The 22,266-nt window shown below is 40.9% G+C and overlaps 1 protein-coding gene and 2 pseudogenes across 8 annotated transcripts in view; all 3 read right to left on the bottom strand.

Annotated features, from left to right (window-relative positions):
- The window catches only part of STARD9 (StAR related lipid transfer domain containing 9), a 129,970-nt gene that overhangs the window by 90,352 nt on the left and 17,352 nt on the right, over positions 1-22,266 (bottom strand). The gene's annotated exons all lie outside the window — the stretch shown is intronic.
- Positions 1,804-2,660, bottom strand: LOC309626889 (importin subunit alpha-1 pseudogene; annotated as a pseudogene). Its single transcript has 2 exons — positions 2,579-2,660; positions 1,804-2,388 (listed from the first exon to the last, which is right to left on the bottom strand). The product of its transcript is annotated as an importin subunit alpha-1 pseudogene (transcript).
- LOC309627146 (importin subunit alpha-1 pseudogene) lies at positions 2,197-20,444 on the bottom strand (annotated as a pseudogene). The gene has a single exon. The product of its transcript is annotated as an importin subunit alpha-1 pseudogene (transcript).

Here is a 22,266-nt window from a genome sequence, read left to right as displayed (position 1 = left end):
CTTTTCATTTGCACATGAAGAGAATTATAATCTCACCCCCAAATTTCACCCACATTGCTATTATTAAATGACCAGAATTTGAAGCCTTATTAGAGACAAACAAGATTACATTTTTTTCTTTCTTTGCTGTTTTTCAAACTACGAAGAACACCCACTTTTTGCACCAAGTGAAAAAATACAATGCATGAAGAAAAAACTAACCTTCCATCCCTACCTCAACCCCTAATCCTACTCATTTAAGTATCCAACAGATCTCCTTCAGGTACTGACGGAAAGAAGGATATAACCAACAGGTATGTCCTTCCATACCTTTCTCCACATATATAAGGATATACAGTTCTTCGTTTTTCTTTATTTTCATTGAAATAGACACATATAATGCACATCAACCTGCAACTTGCTTTTTATCACATAACATAGCATGAACATACAGGTTATTTCCCATAGATACAACTCTTCCTTTTTTCATGCATACACAAATCCACAGTTACACGAACACAATTTAAAATAATTGGGGGACTTCCTTGGCAGTCCAGTGGTTAAGAATCCGCCTTCCAGTGCAGGGGAGGTGGGTTCGATCCCTGGTTGGGGGGCTAAGATCCCACATGCCACGGGGCAACTAAGCCCACGCGCCGCCAAGTACTGAGTCCGCGCTCTCTGGAGCCCACGCACCACAACTAGAGAGAAGCCCGCGCACCGCAACGAGAGGTGCTGCATGCTGCAACTAAGACCCGATGCAGCCAAATAAATAAATAAATAATTAAAATAACTGGGCTATCACGCATGCTGCGTGGGGAATGCTTTGTTTTATTTCCTTTTTATTTGCCACCCCTCTTTTCCCTTCCTCTTTTCCTCCCTCATACATTAACCCCCACCTGTGGGTAAGATGTTAACAACTGGCATCATTTCTTGTTCTTCCCACAGTCATAACCATAAATGCACACACACTCACTCACATATTTATGGGTTTTGAATTCTTCTAAGACATCTGCAATATATTCCACGGTGTATATGTACCAAAATTGAGTCAATCGTTCCCCTATAAATGGGCAATCACTTGTTTCCACTATTTTATCCCTACTCAAAATGGTTCAATAAATACCCTTGACCATATATCCTTATTACTGGTTATTTTTATAGAATATGACCCTTACCTCTAGACACTCCAAAGTATAAAGTCTAACTTCCTCTATCAGAACTCCAGCAAAGCCTGAGGCCTCCCCTGAACCCTCTAGGCCCTGACTGCCTGCTGACCCACAGCTGCTGCTGCTGGTTTTTTTTTTTTTGAAGCAAAGGGTGAAATAATCTTTTTATAGGACACTGCAAGATATGAAATTCCACACAGAAATTAAGAAACCCATTGAGAGGAGAAGCTTCATACAATATGCACAGTTTGGAACTCTTCAAGTATAGTTTCCTTGTAAAAAGTGGTTTTACCATAGCAAACCACATTTAAAGAGCTCTTAGAGAAACAGTAAGACAAACTTATACCAAACATAGTACACGTTTGGTATAATAAACTTATGCTTTAGTTGTACAATCTAAAAGTGGTCTCACACACATAAAATAGATAGCTAGTGGGAAGCAGCCGCATAGCACAGGGAGATTAGCTCGGTGCTTTGTGATCACCTAGAGGGGTGGGATAGGGAGGGTGGGAGGGAGGGAGATGCAAGAGGGAAGAGATATGGGAACATATGTGTATGTATAACTGATTCACTTTGTTATAAAGCAGAAACTAACACACCATTGTAAAGCAATTATACTCCAATAAAGATGTTAAAAAAAATAAATAAATTTTAAAAATTAAAAATAAATAAATAAGTAAATAAATAAAAATAAAAGTGGTCTCAGAATGCCATCTGGAACTTGGGATGTACAGCCTTCAGAGGCAGTTTCTGGCACAACATTTTGATATTCTTGTTCTTCCATAGGGAAGTATTTCTTAATCAAACTTAATGAAACTACGTACACAGACTCATTTCATGCTTTTACAGAGCTTCAATTTTGTCCAGACCTCTACATTCTTCAATTATACTAAGTTTCTCTGTTTCACCTAGTTTCTCAGCAGCCTGGAAGATACCTGAAATGGCATCCAGAATAACCATGGTAATTTTGGTATCCTTCACAGTTCAGAGGTTCATCAACAATTCTATTATGCCACAATGAACAATCTGTTACACAATCTGTTCCACAATCTGTTCCACAATCTGTTCAACTGTTCCACAACTTTTCTAGTTGGTCACAGCCCATAAAGCTTCCTTTTGCGTCTTAAAGTCTGCCTTAGAACACCAACGAGGAATGGGACTAATCCATGATTCACAACTCACTGCATCTGGTGATGGTGGCCAGCTATGATATTTGATATTGTCCATGTATCTGCTAATACTTCTGGACATCATGATACAGGAGACGAACTAAAGTAGGAAGAATTTGCTCAACAGCATCTAACAGGGATGCAGGATTCTTGTTGCAACAAAGGTTTGAAAGTGTCCAGGTAAGGTGCTACAAGTAACCACATGCTAAAGATGACACATTAGGAACTGCAAGAAAAGCCAACAGTGGATCAACTGTACCACACTTGATAGCCAAGTCAAAAAAACCTGAACCATCACTTGCAATGTTTCCGAGAGCCCATACAGCTTGTTCACTGATGTAAGCATAGGGAGATGCCAGCAGAGAAATGAATGCTGGGACAGCACAGCCCCAGTCTGTTTTTCTTTTTTTCTGTTTTTTTAACATCTTTATTGGAGTATAATTGCTTTACAATGTTGTGTTAGTTTCTGCTGTATAACAAAGTGAATCAGCTGTACATATACATATATCCCCGTATCTCCTCCCTCTTGCATCTCCCTCCCACCCTCCCTATCCCACCCCTCTAGGTGGTCACAAAGCACCGAGCTGATCTACCTGTGCTACGCAGCTGCTTCCCACTAGCTATCTATTTTACATTTGGTAGTGTATATATGTCAATGTCACTCTCTCACTTAGTCCCAGCTTACCCTTCCCCCTCCCTGTGTCCTCAAGTCCATTCTCTACATCTGCGTCTTTATTCCTGTCCTGCCCCTAGGTTCTTCAGTACCATTTTTTTTTAGATTCTATATATATGTGTTAGCATACGGTATTTGTTTTTCCTCTTTCTGACTTACTTCATTCTGTATGACAGACTCTAGGTCCATCCACCTCACTACAAATAACTCAATTTCGTTTCTTTTTATGGCTAATATTCCATTGTATATATGTGCCACATCTTCTATATCCCAGTCTGTTCTGATTGACTGATTTATGCATGCATGCTGCGCCAGGTCTTAGATACGGCATGCGGGATCTTTAGTTGCGACAATGCATGCAGGATCTAGTTCCCCAACCAGGGATCGAACCTGGGCCCCCTGCATTGGGAGTGTGGAGTCTTACCCACTGGACCACCAGGGAAGTCCCAGCCCCAGTCTGTTCTGACGTCCTAGAGGCAATGTTAGTGAGCACCCAAGCAGATTCAAACTGAATGGGACTAAAGTCAGTTCTGCCCAAGAAGGACACAAATTTTGGAATCAAACCAGCCCAGATTATGTTGTCTACGGGGGGCTGTTTTTCCTAGAAGGCAGTTTCCCAGCAGCTTGAGTCGCTTGGAGCTGGCTTTCCAAATTGTTGCTATTGATGCCTTTGACAGTATCATCAACAGACCAATTTACAGTGCCCTGGTCGTTTCGGTTTTCTTGCAGTGGAGAAGCAGCAGCCTCAGGAAGCAACCTTACATTTCTCCTTTTCAGCACCTGGTCATCCTTCTTAGCTTATTAGCTTTCCTCAGCTCCACATTAACCAGTATTCAGTGCGGCCTCATTTCTATACTATCGTGCCCTTGAATCTGTTAAGGCAGGCAGCTGGTGAGTTAGCATTCCTGTTGCTGGACATGGTTATGAGACACAGGGAGAAAGCTACAGAGCCAGCTCAGGTTTCCACAAGAGGCTGTGCAGACCCTATAGCTTCTTGACTTAAGAAAACTTGGGGCTAGAAATGGAAGGAAGCTGAGACATATTCAAGTCTCTTCTTTCTAGATATTCTCTAAGCATGTGATTTCCCCTGATTCTTCAACCTCTTGCCACAATGTGCCCCAAATGATTTTCCCCCACCACCCTGTAGAATACTAGAAATTCTCTCCATTAGAGTAATTCATATGAGTTTGCTGTAACTTCACAGTGCCCCTATTAAAATGTACATGCTACCAGGAAGGACAGAAGGATACTTTGTTGTGCATAGAAAAGGGATTGGAGAAATTATTGTGTGCTGGATAAGATGGTGATCAGGTATCAGAGAAGATAATGATAATAATAACACTTACGTAGCATTTATTATCTGCGAAGCACTGTTCTAAGTGTTTTATATTTACTTACTCATTTAGTCCTCACAACAACTCTGAGGTAGGTATCATTATCCCCATTTTACAGATGAGATAAGTGAAGCACAGAGAGATAAAGGGACTAGCCCAGGATCACAGCCAGTAATCTGTAAAACTGGAAAATAAACCATATTTTTAATCACTATACTTCACCACCTTTCATCTAGGAAGGAGATGGGGTGTCAAAGAGGAAAGTCTAAGGTCCCTCTGGTGTCAGACCCTAAAATATGCCCTCTCTACTGAATGCAACTCTTATCACCTTTATCAAAAGATAAAAATAGAAATCCCTGTCTATTTGTCTAGGGCTTCATTTTCTGAAAAGAAAAAAAGTAAAGAAAAAGAGGGACTTCCCTGGTGGCGCAGTGGTTAAGAATCTGCCTGCCAATGCAGGGGACACGGGTTCAACCTCTGGTCTGGGAAGATCCCACATGCCACGCAGCAACTAAGCCCGTGTGCCACAACTACTGAGCCTGCGCTCTAGAGCCCGTGAGCTACAGCTACTGAAGCCCGTGCGCCTAGAACCCGTGCTCCGCAACAAGAGAAGCCATCGCAATGAGAAGCCCGTGCACTGCAACGAAGAGTAGTCCCCGCTTACCGCAACTAGAGAAAGCCCGTGCAAAGCAACAAAGACCCAACGCAGCCAAAAATAAATTAATTAAAAAAAAAATAAACCTCAAAAAAAAAAAAAAAAGAAAAAGAAAATTGCACATAGCAACAAATACTCATACAGAGGTAATAGATACACATACCACACAGAGAAACATAAATTCATATTCTTAGTTTAAACCTCTGATTACTGAAGGAATCAGAAAAACTGAGCTTTGAGATCAGTAAAACCCATATCTTTGTTTATACAAGATTTTGCTATTTCCAACAATGCTTTTTTGCTAAGGAATGTTCCCATGGACAACTGTCCAAGTGGCATGTGCCATCTGGTAGGTCCCATATGCGGCTTTCATACTCTCTGGACATAAGCAAGGAATTCACAGGACAGATAGATGGGTTTCTAGCTCTAATGCTTCCCTCCTCCTTGCAAAAAGACAGATTCCTTATACAGGATCCTATGAGAAAAGATGAAAGATGGATTTAAAGGAATCGAATCTAAAGACTTGCCATTCCCACAGCCACTTCTAAGAAGACAACCACAAGTGATTCTTTGATCATAATCTGCCACGTTTTACATCATTTAACGCTGTTTTCTAGGGCCCATCTAACTGGGCCCCAAGCAAAGCAAGTATGGGCAAAAGAGAGACTGTCAACCATTAGATGACCCCAAATAAGAATGCTAATAAGGGTATGCCAAATTGGATAAAGATTAACGGACACGATCAACTCTTGGGGAGCTCTGAATGCGAGAAAGAGAGCTACTGTTGGCCTCCTACAGTTACTGCTGAATTCTGAGCAGTAATGAATAACGTTCCACTGTCATGTGGCCTGGCTGTGTGACTGTGGACAGTTTCCAGTTTCCTTATTTCCTCACATAGCCTCACATTCATGACCCATCGTGTGAGACAACCTGATCACCTCTCTCCCATGCAGCTTGAAAAAACCCTATCAAAATGGCAGGTTCAACTGTCAACAGCAACAAGCACAAAGCAGAATCACTAAGCAGCAGTCACATGACAAGTGGACTTGTTAGCGGTTTGCCCAGCAGCTGGTCTGGACAAAGACAACGAGGGTGGCAATATGGAAAAATGGTTTGATTATCAGGCGTGAGGGAGTCTTTGCTTATTCATAGGCAGAATCCAAGAGGGATAAGCTGTTTCACTGCCTTCAGGGTAGTATATAAAATAAAGGGACATTGCAGATCCAGGAGAAGGCCTTCACTCCATCAGACAGAACTTCCAAGAGCTAGGATATCTGCAGCAATTCAGGCAAATCATCCGGGAATCTTTCCATTCCTAATAATTAAGGATCTGTGAGACAGAGTTAGCAAATTTTTTTCTATTATGAGCCATACAGCAAATATATTAGGCTTTATGGGCCACAGAGTCTGTGTCACAACTACTCAACTCTGCCTTTTTGTACAAAAGCATCCATAAACACTACATAAACAAATGGGCATGGCTATGTTCCAATAAAACTTCAGTCAGTCAGGTGGTGACCAGATGTGGCCCACAGTTGTAAGGCAAAAGTCCTTTTTAGAGCCAACTTCTCAAAAATATAAGTGGGTTTGAAGGTTCCAAGAGGAAAAGGAAACAAAGCAAAGCTAAAGAGAGTCCTACATACATGAAAGGCCTTCTAATCCTTTGAAATACATTAAAATCATTTATCATTGAAAATAAAGTGAAAGTATATGGACAGATCACCGAGACCCATTTTCTTATTTATTTATTTATTGGCTGTGTTGGGTATTTGTTCCTGCGTGCAGGCTTTCTCTAGCTGTGGCGAGCGGGGGCTGCTCTTCGTTGTGGTGTCGTTATGGTGCACGGGCTTCTCGTTGCAGTGGCTTCTCTTGTTGCGGAGCACGGGCTCTAGGCACGCAGGCTTCAATAGTTGCACCAGGCGAGCTCAGTAGTTGTGGCTCGTGGGCTCTAGAGTGCAGGCTCAGTAGTTGTGGCGCACGGGCTTAGTTGCTCCGCGGCTTGTGGGATCTTCCCAGACCAGGAATCAAACCCGTGTCCCCTGCACTGGCAGGTGGATTCTTAACCACTGCGCCACCAGGGAAGTCCCGACCCATTTTCTTACAATAACTGATACTGTACCAAAGTTAAAGTCACTCGAGAAGATCAACACTGAAGAGTCATCAGTCAGGACAAGCTTAGGTTAGCTTAAGCTATTGTAGCAAACCTCTAAAGCATAGTAGCTTAAAACAACAAAAGTTTATTTCTGGCTTATGCTACCTGTGGGTCAGTAGGGAGTCTTGATGGTTGTAGTTTCTCTGACAGAACTACCTATCTCCAACATTACTGATCTTGGTGCCAGAAGGAAAGAGGGCTTTGGAAGGTCATACTCCAGCAACTGAAGGCTCAGACATCATTTCTCCTTAAAATATACTGGACAGAGCTCATAATATGGCCCCCCTCCCCTCACACAATGGGACCAGGAAGTGAAATTCTATCATGCAACAGAAGATGAAAAGCCAGGAATACTGAGTGAGCAGCATGAGTGACTATCACATAGCAATGGTTAAGTCACTTTTACCTAGATGATCACAAAATGAGATTTTCTTATTAAAAACACATTTCTGATATATTGGTTAGCCAGAAACCACTGTCAACTTCATTTACATTAAAATTTCAAATTGTTCGGTATACTCTTCCTTAGTGTCTAAGGATTTGGCAATGGCAGGACTTGAGGTCATCATTATGAGTATCAATTCTTAATGCCCATACTGGTAGATGCAGAGTACAGTAGACTGAGTGTTTACTGACCACAGGACATAACCAGAAGCTGTGTTGGGGGCAGGGCTCTCCCAGGAAGTTTTGAGGACAGGATACACAGAGTGGTTTTTCCACAGCCCTCTCCAAGACCAGCATGTATTTCAGAATTCCTTAGTTCCCTACTGCAGTCTTCTGGACCAGCTTTGATGGTATAGCAGGTGCTGTTAATGTTCTACACCTATATACACTTGGATTACTTTACTATTTTCATGTGCACCAGCCAGTGGGTGCGCTTTAACTTCCAAAAGTCAGTATCTGTGTCTCTTTGTCTGATTTTTTGGACGACTGCCCTCAGGTTACTGAAATGCCTTTTAAGAGCCAGATGTTCTTTATTTATTTATTTTTAACATCTTTATTGGAGTATAATTGCTTTACAAAGGCGTGTTAGTTTCTGTTTTATAACAAAGTGAATCAGCTATACATATACATATATCCCCATATCTCCTCCCTCTTTCGTCTCCCTCCCACCCTCCCTATCCCACCCCTCTAGGTGGTCACAAAGCACCGAGCTGATCTCCCTGTGCTATGCGGCTGCTTCCCACTAGCTACCTATTTTACATTTGGTAGTGTATATATGTCCATGCCACTCTCTCACTTCGTCCCAGCTTACCCTTCCACTCCCCGTGTCCTCAAGTGGTGCTGGGAAAACTGGACAGCTACATGTAAAAGAATGAAATTAGAACACTCCCTAACACCATACACAAAAATAGACTCAAAATGGATTAAAGACCTAAATGTAAGGCCAGACACTATAAAACTCTTAGAGGAAAACACAGGCAGAACACTCTATGACACACATCACAGCAAGATCCTTTTTAACCCATCTCCTAGAGAAATGGAAATAAAAACAAAAATAAACAAATGGGACCTAATGAAACCTAAAGCTTTTACACAGCAAAGGAAACCATAAACAAGACAACCCTCAGAATGGGAGAAGATATTTGCAAATGAAGCAACTGACAAAGGATTAATCTCCAAAATTTACAAGCAGCTCATGCAGCTCAAGATCAAAAAAACAAACAACCCAATCCAAAAATGGGCAGAAGACCTAAATAGACATTTCTCCAAAGAAGATATACAGATAGCCAACAAACACATGAAAGAATGTTCAACATCACTAACCATTAGAAAAATGCAAATCAAAACTACAATGAGGTATCACCTCACACCTGTCAGAATGGCCATCATCAAAAAATCTACAAACAATAAATGCTGAAGAGGGTGTGGAGGAAAGGGAACCCTCTTGCACTGTTGGTGGGAACGTAAATTGATACAGCCACTATGGAGAACAGTATGGAGGTTCCTTAAAAAACTAAAAATAGAACTACCATACCACCCAGCAATCCCACTACTGGACATATACCCGGAGAAAACCATAATTCAAAAAGAGTCATGTACCACAATGTTCACTGCAGCTCTATTTACAATAGCCAGGACGTGGAAGCAACCTAAGTGTCCAACGACAGATGAATGGATAAAGAAGATGTGGCACATATATACAATGGAATATTACCCAGCCATAAAAAGAAACGAAACTGAGTTGTTTGTAGTGAGGTGGATGGACCTAGAGTCTGTCATACACAGTGAAGTCAGAAGAAGAAAACAAATACCATATGCTAGCACATATATATGGAATCTTAAAAAAAAAAAATTGATATGAAGAACCTAGGGGCAGGACAGGAATAACAGCCAGATGTTCTTTAGAAGGCAGTTTTTACCAATGACTGATGGGTACAGGGAAACTCAGGACATTCCTGATTAGGAAAACTCTATACTCTGCCTTCAGAGCACCTCTGTGGAGTTGCTTGGCCTCCTCCTTCCCTTGCTGGTCTCAGTTCCCCACCCTACCTACCACTTCTTTTCCAGCGATACGTCCTAATAAATGACTTTCACACAATTCCTTATCTCAGGGTCTGTTACTGAGGAAGCCAGACTGAAAACAGCCCACTCACAGCTTGAGGACATAAAGGCTATACAGTGCTACAGAACGAGACCAGGATTTGGACTCAGGAGACTCCAAATGACAAAGTTCCCGCCCTACAACTTATTAGGTAACAGCAGTCTTTATCAACCCTTCTAAAATGTAGAAATAATGGTACTTAACGCAACAATTTTGTGACAAATACATGGGACGGTGACAATACATGTGAAAGCACTTTGTAAACTAGAGAATATTACACTAGGAAGAAGTTAGCTCATTTAAGATAGGTGTTTCCCAACTTCTAATCCTTCCCCCAACCTGTAATTATGACTATGCTCCCCACTGTCTACAAATAGAAGAAAATTTGTACAGTGGTGGTTCTCAGATTTTAGCATGCATCATAATCACCTGGAGGGCTGTTTAAAAAGTTTGATGGGCTCCACCCCTAGAATTTTTGATTCAGTAGGTCTGAAGTACAGCCCAGTAATTTGCATTTCTAACAAGTTCCCAGGTAATATCAATGCTGCTGATCTGGAGACCTCACTTTGAGAAGGAAAACTTCAGCCACCTCTGCAGAATGAAACTTACAGTGGTCCTACCTTACCATAGAGAGAATTTATAGGAAACAAAGACTAAGCTTTAAACAACTTATTGTGAGATTTTCTTTCCCATGCTGTGGATGTATGTCCTCATGTTATGAAATAAACATGTGCAAGCAAAGTTGGCTGTGAAGAAAATCTCTGTAGAAGAAAATTTCTATATTCCATCTCAGTTCCCTACTGGCTTGCATTTAATTAAAAAAAAAAAAAAAAAAGAGGTTCAGATAGCTGTTACTTTAACATGTCATGACACTAGATTGACAAGAACAATTTATTCACTATTGAAATGTACCAGGTAATATTCAAAGCACTTTACCTGCATTAATAATTTATTCCTCACAACAACCCATGAAGTAGATATTATCATCTTCATTTTACAAGTGAGGCAACCAAATCAGAGAGGGGTCCAGAAAGCTGCCCAGAGTCATACAGCCAGCAAACGTCAGAGGTGGGGTTCAAACCCAAGCAGTATGATACTACAGTCCACAGTCCAAACCCAAAGCAACATTGCATAATGGATAATTTTTTAAAACTCTGACCAGTTTACAAAATTCTAACTCTATGATCTTTCTTCTTATTGGCTCCCCTTTATGTATACACCTTCCATTACTATGTGGGCCATATGATCAGGCATGGAGTTACCCCAAGCACAGGCATGGCTCTCAGGAAGCTTGCCAGTTGCTCTGCCTACATGTGGATAATAACTCATAATGCTGGGCTGTAATACAATCCTACACACAACTATTAAATATGGCATATGCTCAACCTGAAGAGTACCAAAACTGAGAAGGGATGATAAACAGCACACATACTAATCTACTAATCACTAATCTACTCGATTTTGAAGATGCTCTCCATGACATCATTTTTTTGCTAAAGAAATGCACTGAACAAACTAAAATGGGGACTTCCCTGGCGGTCCAGTGGTTAAGACCCTGCACTTCCAATGCAGGGGGCACGGGTTTGATCCCTGGTCAGGGAACTAGGATCCTGGATGCCACACAGCACAGCCAGAAAAAAAAAAAAAAAAGAACCAAAAGGCATCTCTACAGCTAGAAACCAGCCCCAGGCTGAATGCACGAGGAGGTTAATTGGATCCTGACAGCTGCAAGTCAGAAAAAAGAAGGAGAAAGGCAGGCAGGGCTGTGTTTGGCCTGCCTGCCCTCTCTTAAATTCAGTGATTAGCTAGGCAGGGACGTTACTTTGCCTCTCAGCAACTCAGAGCATTCACTGGAAAAAAGCCCCAGGAAAGAGCTTTACAGTGTATTTTAACAGAGCACAAGTGGGACTTCTGAGGTGCTGGTAATGCGCTATTTCTCGATCTGGATGCTGGTTATGTGGGTATGCTCAGCTTGTAAAAGTTCAATTGGGTAGAAAATTTGAGCTGTTCACTTATAATGTGTGAACATATAATTTTTCTGTGTGTATATTTCAATTTAAAAGTTTTAAAAAGAGTAGTTCTCTCTCCTTACCAGCCAAAAATAATGACACACATCTGCTAAGGAATCTTTTCACCACACAGGCTGTTCTGCTGCAGAAGCTTGTTCATGACACATCGACTGAGCCAGAGGAGAGGGTTGTGAACAAAGGGTGGGGTGACAGCGAGGGCTCGGCTCACATTCGCTGAGGGCTTCAGAAGCCTTCCTCAACGCTGGGCTGTTTAGGCAGAGTGCCATCACAGCGGGGGAGGAAGAAAAGAAGAGCATTTCCTCTCTAGCCTTAGCTTCCTCTTTGTCCCCACTCCCTTCTTCCAAAATGTCCCCTGTCCACCCCCACCAACCTCAGCAGCAAATTATGCAAAAGAGCAGCAGTCCCGGGAGTTGAACCCCCAGATTCAGGGATGCCCTGGGCGGACCGTCACGAGCAAACCCGAGCAGGCCCCTGCAGTACTGAAGGGGACACACACATCACACACCTGAGGGCCCCACACACGATGCACACGGTACACGCTCAGTTAACACTGACTGAATAAATGAATACATAACCCGTGGACCCAATCCAGAATACACACCATAAATGTGTGCTGAATAAAATTAACGACAGCTGTTCTCCAGGTCTTCCCTAAGCGCTGCCTGCATTAATTCCACACATGTGATCTTCAGCCAAGATATACATCATCAGGTCAGCATCCTCCACACAGCACTATTTCCACATTTTTGAATGTGTTCAAGAGGGCTCTTTACCACCTTTTGTAATGGATGCCCTCAGGCAGCACTCTGAAGGGAAGTCAAGTAGGGCGAAGCTGCTTCAAGTTGTTGGAGTTGCTAATACTACTTCTATATAAGAAGAAAACAGGCCCGGAGGATGGAGTTCCTGTTTTTAACTCTCATTCCTGCCTAAGTGGAAAAAGTTTTCCTGCAACCATGCTGCTAGGAGCAAATTTCCTGTTTTTAATATTGTTTAGTCTGAATGGGTCTCTAGAGACCAAACTTAATGCTGGAGAAGCAAACAAGCTGAGCCCCCAAGACAGTTCTAATTTCATAGTCGAGCTCAGCCAGCCCAGCTTAAGCCTATACCATTCTCAGCAATCCAAGGTCTAGTTAAAGAGATTAGTTTTGCGTTGATCTGAATTGCATCTGCCTCATGCATCCCACTGGCAGTGGCCTTCCTCCCTCGAGCCACAGTTCCCTCCTCCAGTCTTCCCTGAAGACTTCGTAGCTTGCAGAAGACAGAGCTGCCTGTTAGAACCACAAGACCTCTAACCGCACCCGTCTTGTGGTGCTTCTTGTGCCTCAGCCCCTCATCTCAAGTCACCTCAACCAAATAAACAAAGCATGACTCCAGCCTTAGCCAACAGCCCCAGAACAAAGGTGCTTCTTGGAGCTGTCACAGCCACTTACTAAAGTGCATGCAAAAGACAAAAAAATTAGATGATCGAAGAGACACCCGACAGTGGGGAGCACTCAGCTCAAAAATTACTTGCTGGTGACAACCAAGAGGTGCACTGACACAAACCTGGACAGTTAGGAACCTGGGACTGATTTTCAATGAAGCGTAGTTAATAAGCCTCTAAAAACCCTAACAGAGCTGATGAACGCCTAAGAGATTCATTCTCTCTGGTGCATAAATGCTTCTATGTGGAAGATACTGAGCAAATGAGGTTCATCTTTGTGGAAAAATAAATATTTGGAAATTAAAGCTGGTGGAATTTAGGATAAAACTAGAAAAACAATGTAGGATTTCATCTCATTCAAAAACATGTATTAAGATTCTTCTGGATTCAAACTGGAGGTCCTGCATTCACTCTTTCCCTCCCCAATATGAAACTGGACACCCCAGGGTACTTCACAGATAAGAAAGAACTTACTCAGAAAAAGAGGCACCAGCAATACTGAGTTGCGCCGGGAAGGAAAGAAGCACACTGACTGGCAGGGTTAGTGCACAGACCCCAGGCTCCTTCATGGGCACTTCTGGGTACATTTCACCACTTTTACTGTTATTTTTTTGGCCACACCACACGGAATGTGGGATCTTAGTTCCCCAACCAGGGATCAAACCTGCCCCCCCTGCAGGGGAAGCGCGGATTGTTAACCACTGGACCAGGGTGGTTAACACCAGGGAAGTCCCCATTTAGCCACTTTTAAAGTCCACTTCAGGGCTTCCCTGGTGGCACAGTGGTTGAAAATCTGCCTGCCAATGCAGGGGACACGGGTTCGAGCCCTGGTCTGGGAGGATCCCACATGCTGCAGAGCAACTGGGCCCGTGAGCCACAACTACTGAGCCTGCGCGTCTGGAGCCTGTGCTCCCCAACAGGAGAGGCCGCGATAGTGAGAGGCCCGTGCACCGCGATGAAGAGTGGCCCCCGCTTGCCACAACTAGAGAAAGCCCTTGCACAGAAACGAAGACCCAACACAGCCATAAAAATAAATTAAAAAAAAAAAAAAAAAGTCCACTTCAAAACCTGGCCCCTGGGTCAGAACAGGTGAAATGAAGCATCCATTTGCTGTAACGTGGGAGCTATTTCTTGTATCTCAGAAAGTGATTGGGTCAATTAGAGCTATCCGGGCGATTCAGAAGAACACACGCTGACTGCATCTGTAGACAAGCACTTGCTTCAGATACAAAATTTAAAATAGGTGGTGTCCTCCATATCTCAGAGAGAGGCATCAACAGGGAGGCTTGAAAACACATGATCCTTATCATGGCTCCTGGGTCCCTTCCTATGGTAAATGCACAGTTTATCAGTTGAAATTTTTCTAATTGTCAGCTAATTCATGTCATACTTCAAATATCAGAGGCAAGCGCACAGTCAGGAGGAGTTAGCGTACACAGCCGGCAGCGCATGTAGTGGAAAGAGCAAGGGCTTTGGAAGCAGCAGATCTGGGTTTCAATCTGGGCTCCACCTCTTAGTAGTATGGCCCTGGGAAAGTTACCTAACCTATTTGAGCCTTGGTTTTCACATCTGTACCATACAGATGATAATAACCCACTTTGGGGGCTGCTGTTAAAGAGTGAATGAGATGAGTCAGGTACTCAGTTCAGCACCTGGAACAGAGCAGGTTCTCAGAAAGTGGTATTTTCTTCTCTCACTTCTCACTTAAGCGAGTTGTTCATGAGAATATTCTCCGAAATTAAGCACAACTTTTCCAAACCCTGAAATCAAATCTCTAAACTCCAAAGAAATGTGGCCAGATGCTTATTACTAAAGGGGGAAGTCGCTTCTACTTTCTCAAAATCTCTAATGTGGGAGAAAAGGAAAAGCAATACCAGCCAGAAACCACTACATGTCTGTGCTTTAAACCATAACACCACCACAAACAAGATGGGGTTAGTTTACTAGGGGAGGAAGAGCAAAGAAAAGAAAGTAATTAAGGGTTTCCATTCCTGTCAGATCTCTTCTCATCTGAGCAGAGCCACTGTCTCCACCAACTACATGGGAGCTGCATTAGCTCCTCCTCCTACATCAATTCAGCACATATCCCCAGAAAGCAGCTGTACTTTGTCTAACTGCCTAACTACAGAGACAAGAATTGAGCAATGAAATGACTAACAAAGGAATAATCCCCCACTTCAAGGAAGAGAAGCAAGAAAAATGAGTGCGCACACGCTTCTGTTTACCTCCTCCGCTCCTGGGGACCAGATATAAGGGGCTGTCTGTATACAGATGATAATCTTATGAGTGAGTCCAACCGTTTCTGCCCTGAGACCAACGTGCTAGGGGCTCTGCCTTTTCCAACTTCTAAGTACAAACTGGGGGATGCCTGGGCACATCTGGTCACCATTTGATTTCAGGCTCCTATTGTGTTCAGTCTGTGGGGGGAAGTGAGTCTATAAATAGCTCACACTCCTCTACCTCACTCTTGAAAAAATGAGAAACCATCCACTCTGCCTTTCCTGCAGAGAGAAGAGAGGTTTCCACCAAACCCAGCTCCCTCATCATGATCATAAACCAAGTTAATATGCTAAGTAGCCAGCCTCAATCAAATGATTCAAACACTTATTTTATAAGACTAAACAGTATCTAGAATGAAACCAGGAAGGAGCTTCAAGTTAAGATTAGTGAATGATTCATGTGAATGCTTTGAGAAGTCTTTTTGGAAACACACCAAGCTGTGTAGTTAAATCCATGTATGTGAAGCACCACTTTGAAGTCTTAAGACGAATGCCCTTCCTGCCTCTGGAAGAGAACTACAGGTTTAAATCCTATTCAATCCTGAAAAGAGCAATCACGCTGTGGACTAGACTTTTTGACAACCTCCCCTCCCTACCCCCGACAAAAAAGGCCTACCTCCCTCTTCAATTATTTTCAAATGCTTAATTAAAATATTTATCAGTACTGTAGTATTTACCACACTGTGAAGTAATTAACTCTGTGTACCTGCCTCCCTCAAGAACTAAGAGTTTTTCATGGGTAACTACAATGTCCAATTCTTATTGGTTATTTCCAGTGCTTAGCACAATTCTTGGCATATTTTTCAGTAGAAGTATGTTGAATGAATAAGGTAAAATAATCACATATTACATGACCTTAGTGAGCTTTCACAAATAAAAGATACATCAAATTTAATGTTGATTTAAGAGAGAGGTGAGAGAAAAGGGGGCCAAGCAGGTAAAAGTAAACAAAACAGAGACATAAACAGATTGTTTCCCTTCATTCCCACACCTGCTCAGGATTCCAAAAAGGCTATTTTTGCTGGAAGCTGAGATTATGTAAATGTATGTAAACCACAGATTAGTAAGAGCCAGTATACAGTAACAACCACCCCTAACTTCAGATCCTGGAAAAAATAATTTGAAGCCAAACTCCTGTTCCCAAAAAATTCAGTTCAGAAAGAACAGCAAGCAGCAACAAAGATATTGGACAGCTAAGACCTACAATTTGAAATGCTCCCAAATGTTTCACAGTAAATTATCAATTTCTGATTTTGCCTTTAGAATATAAGGAAAAGTCTCCCATACATGTTCTAGAAGCCACAGCATATTATCACTGTGCCTGTCAAAGGATCTAACTGTCTTTGGTTTAGGAGACAAATGCTAAATTAAAATCTGCTCTACTGAGTCCATAGAGCAAGTCACAAACCAATGTGGATCCATCTGCTGACACCAGAATTAATGCTATACGGTTTGTCAGATATAAATCAAACACAGTCTTCATCTTTTCAGTGTCCAAAATATGATAGCTGAAATAAAGTTAAAGAATATACTAATAGAAGGAAAATGATACCAGATGGAAATATGGATCTACAAAAAGAAACAAAGAGCGCTAGAACCGGTAACTACATGGGCAAGTATATGATTTTTTTTCTTACTATTTAAATTCTTTAAAAAATAATTTACCATTAAAAGAAGAAGTAAAACTGTCACTGTTTGCAGATGACATGATACTATACATAGACAATCCTAAAAATGCCACCAGAAAACTCCTAGAGCTAATCAATGAATTTGGTAAAGTTGCAGGATACAAAATTAATGCGCAGAAATCTCTTGCATTCCTATACACTAAAGATGAAAAATCTGAAAGAGAAATTATGGAAACACTCCCATTTACCATTGCAACAAAAAGAATAAAATACCTAGGAATAAACCTACCTAGGGAGACAAAAGACCTGTATGCAGAAAACTATAAGACACTGATGAAAGAAATTAAAGATGATACCAACAGATGGAGACATATACCATGTTCTTGGATTGGAAGAATCAATATTGTGAAAATGACTATACTACCCAAAGCCATCTACAGATTCAATGCAATCCCTATCAAATTACCAATGGCATTTTTTACGGAACTAGAACAAATCATCTTAAAATTTGTATGGAGACACAAAAGACCCCGAATAGCCAAAGCAGTCTTGAGGGAAAAAAACGGACTGGAGGAATCAGACTCCCGGACTTCAGACTATACTACAAAGCTACAGTAATCAAGACAATATGGTACTGACACAAAAACAGAAATACAGATCAATGGAACAAGATAGAAAGCCCAGAGATAAACCCACACACCTATGGTCAACTAATCTATGACAAAGGAGGCAAAGATATACAATGGAGAAAAGACAGTCTCTTCAATAAGTGGTGCTGGGAAAACTGGACAGCTACATGTAAAAGAATGAAATTAGAACACTCCCTAACACCATACACAAAAATAAACTCAAAATGGATTCGAGACCTAAATATAAGACCGGACACTATAAAACTCTTAGAGGAAAACATAGGAAGAACACTCTTTGACATAAATCACAGCAAGATCTTTTTTGATCCATCTCCTAGAGTAATGGAAATAAAAACAAAAATAAACAAATGGGACCTAATGAAACTTCAAAGCTTTTGCACAGCAAAGGAAACTATAAACAAGACGAAAAGACAACCCTCAGAATGGGAGAAAATATTTGCAAATGAATCAACGGACAAAGGATTAATCTCCAAAATATATAAACAGCTCATGCAGCTCAATATTAAGAAAACAAACAACCCAATCCAAAAATGGGCAGAAGACCTAAATAGACATTTCTCCAAAGAAGACATACAGATGGCCAAGAAGCACATGAAAAACTGCTCAACATCACTAATTACTAGAGAAATGCAAATCAAAACTACAATGAGGTATCACCTCACACCAGTTAGAATGGGCATCATCAGAAAATCTACAAACAACAAATGCTGGAGAGGGTGTGGAGAAAAGGGAACCCTCTTGCACTGTTGGTGGGAATGTAAATTGATACAGCCACTATGGAGAACAGTATGGAGGTTCCTTAAAAAACTAAAAATAGATTTACCATATGATCCAGCAATCCCACTACTGGGCGTATACCCAGAGAAAACCATAATTCAAAAAGACACATGCACCCCAGTGATCATTGCAGCACTATTTACAATAGCCAGGTCATGGAAGCAACCTAAATGCCCATCGACAGACGAATGGATAAAGAAGTTGTGGTACATATATACAATGGAATATTACTCAGCCATAAAAAGGAACGAAATTGAGTCATTTATTGAGACGTGGATGGATCTAGAGACTGTCATACAGAGTGAAGTAAGTCAGAAAGAGAAAAATATCGTATATTAACACATGTATGTGGAACCTAGAAAAATGGTACAGATGAGCCGAAGTTGAGACACAGATGTGGAGAACAGACATATGGACACCAAGGGGGGAAAACTGCGGTGGGGTGGGGATGGTGGTGTGCTGAATTGGGCGATTGGGATTGACATGTATACACACTGATGTGTATAAAACTGATGACTAATAAGAACCTGCAGTATAAAAAAACAAAAAAAAACAAACAAAAAAATAATTTACCATTTAAACAAAACTATTGACAATGTATTATGGAGTTCATAACATATGTAGATATAAAATGTATGACTTGATAGTATAAAGACTGAGAGAGAAGAAACAGAAGTATTTTAGTGTACCTTATTTTATGTGGGAAGTAGTATATTATCACTTAAATATAGACTGTGATAAGTTAAAAATGTATACTATAAACCCTAAAGCAACCACTAACAAAACAAAGACTTATAATTAATAAACCAACAAAAATAAAATAGAAACACAAAAATACTCAATCCAAAAAAGGCAGAAAAATACAAAAAAGGGAACAAATAAGAGATAGGTCAAATAGAAAAAAAAGAAAAAAGAAGAATGATTGTCATAATTATATTAGTAATTACACAATGTAAATGTTCTAAATAGCCCCAATTAAAGGCAGAGATGGTCTGATTAGGAAAACAAAGCAAGACTCAATCACATATATGCTGCCTACAAGAAATTCACTGTTAATATAAAGACATAAATAGTTTAAAAGTTCACAGTAGCAAATAAATTATGGTACACTCACACAAAATGTTACTATGTGGCCATCAAAAAAGTGAGGTAATCATATATACAGATATGAAAATGTCTCCAAGATGCATTAACTGAACAAAGCAAGATGCAGAATAATATGTGTCTGCTACTATTTTTTTAAAAAAGAATAAATATACAACTACATGCTTAGATGTACACAGAATATACAGGAATATACACAAGAAATCAATAACAATGGTTGCCTCAGCATAGGGGCAAGAGGTACCAGGAGACAGAAAAGAGATTTAATTTTCACTGTACATCCTTTTGTACTGTTTTATCTGCCATGGGCATATATTACCTATTTTTTAATTAATAAATTATAGTATTTTTAGAAAAAAATTTTATTATTAAAGAATTAAGAACAAAAGATACTTTCACTGGCAGTATATACAACTCTGTAAAGAGACTTCTTTCTTGGTATAGAAACATCAGAGAATATAATGTAGTAATAATACCAACTGATATTTATTTAATCTTTCTAATTTTTTTCAAAGTCCTCTCAAGCCTAATACTTCATTTTAGTCTAACAGTATTCCTGTGTGTTGGTAGGTGGGGATCATCACTCCCTCTTGAAAGATAAGAAAATTGAGGCTATTTAAATCACATAATATAAAGTTGTTCCACTAAACCAAAAGCCATCAAGGTTTGCCTGAGATGGCACTTGTGTAAGTGGATATGTCAGTGTCTAACACGTCTTCCTTCTTACGTCAGCCAGACAGACAAGTAAGAGAAATGTCGACCAGGGAATAATCCACATTTTACAGCCAAAGCAAAAGCACTGTTATCTGGGCCTTGGGAAGAGCAGTCATCTATTCAAAGTTGTATAATTTAAGGTACAATATATCATGTACTCCAGAATCTTGTTACTAAAAGTGCAGTCCTCAGTCCAGCAGCATCTTAAGCTCCAACCCAGAACTCTTTGATCTGAATCTGCGTCTCTAACTTTAATTACTTTCACATGCATACATATCACCTGGTGATCTCTTTAAAATGCAGATTTTGATTCAATGCATTTGGCTTAGGGTCTGAAAGTACACATTTCTAACAAGCTCTAGGCAATACCAAGGTCCACACTTTGAGAAGCAAGGCTCTCTACATCTGTGTTCCCAAAGAATAGGAAGCATGTCCTTTTCCTTTCATTGTATGGAAGCATCTAGACATGCACAGTTCTTAGTAAAGCTCAGCAGGCACATCCAGAAGGAAAAACCAGTAATGTGTTCCTGGGAGGCATTTTTCTACAATAAATCAGAACACTTCTACCATTCTGGAACAAAACAGATCTGCATGACGTCCCAGGGGCAGACTCTTGAGAGAGCAGCAACAATGGAGATACCATGGCCCCAAACCAAGGGTCTGGAAACAAAGAAAGGCAGTGGTGTCCAAGCAACAATGGGGATGGACAAAAGGATGGAATGGGCACTATAGCCTATTAGAACCTCTAGAAAAAAAATCTTGAATGAGACATAGATTTGCTCAAAATCTGATCAGCATAAACGCGATATATCAAGTGAGGTAAAGCAACTAAGCAAAACTCTGTCCCTGTCATACACATACACACACACACATACATACACATACACACACACACACACACACACACACACACACACACACTCACAGTTTGTTTACCCAGCACCTAGCATATACCGACATACAACAGATGAATGGTGAGTGAATGCTGTTTCTGTAACCCAGGATACGCCGCCTCCTGCCCTCAGGTTAAGTATCTTCATGGCCTGTATGACATGGCCTGTAGCTGCTGGATTCAGCTAAGCGTCCAGGATGCTCCTGAGGCCACTTTGCCACTGTCCCAAAGAACCTGGGATTAGCCTCCATATCCCCTAGGAGTCTGGAGCAGCGCAGAGATGGAATGTGGGAGTCTGGCCTCCTGGGACACTTGGAGAGATGGACACTATGACTACATCCTCTTAGCTTCACCCCGGACTGGCAGCACTTGATCCACTCAAGCACATCTCGTACATTCTTGCCCTACAATCTTTGCTTATTATGCCTTTCCTTCTGACTGCAATGACCTCCCTTGAACTCATTCAAAGGCATCTATGGGTAGTGTGTTACTCCTCTGGATTCCTGAAATACTTAATGTATTTATGAATGTACCACTCATTTAACACTTGAATGCTTGGTACTGTTGATTATTTTTATTATCTTAAGGATGATTTATAAATATAAAATTATACATTTATAATAATATAAGTATACTGTTATTATATTTACTATTATTATTATTATTATTCCCAATAAGACTGTAAGCTTTCTGAGGGCAGGAATCACATCTTATATCACTCCATATTCCTCACAGCACTCAACCCCACTGTGTTGCAGATGGTAGTTGCTTCTCAAATGCTTACTGAATGAATGAGAGAAATGTCACTATGCTAGGAAATGTAGGGTATTCAAAGATGGATGAGGCCTAGTCTGCCTTCAAGGATCACTCAGTCTAATAAAATTGGTAAGTCATGTACCCAAAGAGCGTTAATTTAAATTAATACACAGAGTGTCACAAGAGAGTAACAAGATATTATGAGAATCTAAGGGATGGTGACAAATTCAAGGAGGAAGTATCATTTTAACTGGGTCTTAAAGAACAAGCAGCATTTTGAATGGTAGGAACTGGGGAGGTGAGATATTTTAACATATTTTAGAAAGAGGAGTCAGCATGA

The sequence above is a fragment of the Balaenoptera borealis genome, assembly GCF_965194805.1.
Source record: "Balaenoptera borealis genome assembly, chromosome: 3".
Classification (NCBI taxonomy): Eukaryota; Metazoa; Chordata; class Mammalia; order Artiodactyla; family Balaenopteridae; genus Balaenoptera; species Balaenoptera borealis.
The sequence above is the reverse complement of the archived record's forward strand: the minus strand, read 5'-3'. Positions and strand labels throughout refer to the sequence as shown.